The following is a 1,447-nucleotide window of genomic DNA, read 5'->3' as shown; positions in this document are numbered from 1 at the left end:
AATACATTTGCACTCCTGTGAAGAAGATTACTTTTTTTTTTTTTTTTGGGAAACAGTTCTTTCTTACTATCTGCCACATGATCTTTTGCACCATGAAAACAAACCAAAACAAGCCAACAACAAAAATCCAAAACAACAACAACAACAACAACAACAACAACATAAATCATGGTAAATCAAGGTAACTTCTTCCTTGCCATGTTATTTCTTTCTGACAGGCCTCATTATGAAGATAGCTAACACTGAATTTATTATATAACACCTCTCCCTGGAGTTGTTCAATGCCAGGCTGGATGAGGCTTTGAGCAGCCTGGTCCAGTAGGAGGTCCCTGCCTATAGCAGGGAGTTGGAAGTAGGTGATCTTAAAGGTTCTTTCCAACCCAAACCATTCTATGACTCTGTTACAAAACTCAACTTCTTCCAAGATGAAAGATGTCCTATGAGACTCACTAGAAATACCTCAGCAACAATGATTTCTGCATAGGCTAAAAAAAGCTAGAATTCCACTTACGTTTCATTGTTTAGTGTTATTCTTTTCTTTAAGTCATAAAATGAACATGCTATAAACCTGCACAATGGCCATAGCACTCGTTTGTTTATACTAAAGAGAATGACTAACATATAAGCTCAGGCTTGGCTTCTCTTGATCAGATCTCTAGAATTTGCGTGTATACATGATAGTGCTTCTGATTTTATAAGCTGATGTTCTGTTCAGCTCATGCACAGTTGCTTGTAAGCTTGAAGGAAAACTGCACATATAAAATAGTCATTAGGAAATAAGTATTTTTCTTTGTATATAAATGTATTGCACCTTCATAGTCAAATTTGAGATATCAAAATGATAAAAAGGCCTTGCAGTTCACTCTCACCAGATCAAAATCAGTGCTTACTAAAACACTCAAATATTTATGTAAGCCTCACTCACAAGAATTCTACGATTTCTAGTAGATATGTCCCTCAGTGTCCAAACCCCTACTGTTGAAGTGTTTTCCAGTGTCAGACCTAAATTCCACATGTTGCAACATAAGTCAACTACTTTCTTTACCCACTACCACATTCTCTGTGGCAACTGACTTAATATAGCTTCTATTTTCCTCTCAAACAGCTCTAGAAGAAAGAAAGAACTCCCAGTCATTGCACATCCCTCTACTGGCATAAGAAGCACTTCAGAAAGTCTCTACTTGTTCCTAGTGTTCTCCTTTAGATTCTCCTCTAGTCATATATAGTTGGGTCCAAAAGTGACAGTTCTGCTCAGAAGTGACATATTACTAAGGAAGAAAGGGTTTTACAAGTTAAAGAGAAAACACACAAAAAAATTATTTGACACAAAACAAAAGCAAAACAAACAAAAAATGCAATGACAAAAGATAGATACAGTTTGATTTTGAAATGCTATCAAGAGGCATCCTCCAGCTACCTCTGTTCAGCCTGTAGTTCCCACTGTCAA

This window comes from Meleagris gallopavo, chromosome Z (assembly GCF_000146605.3).
Source record: "Meleagris gallopavo isolate NT-WF06-2002-E0010 breed Aviagen turkey brand Nicholas breeding stock chromosome Z, Turkey_5.1, whole genome shotgun sequence".
Classification (NCBI taxonomy): Eukaryota; Metazoa; Chordata; class Aves; order Galliformes; family Phasianidae; genus Meleagris; species Meleagris gallopavo.
This window is presented reverse-complemented; position numbering follows the sequence as displayed.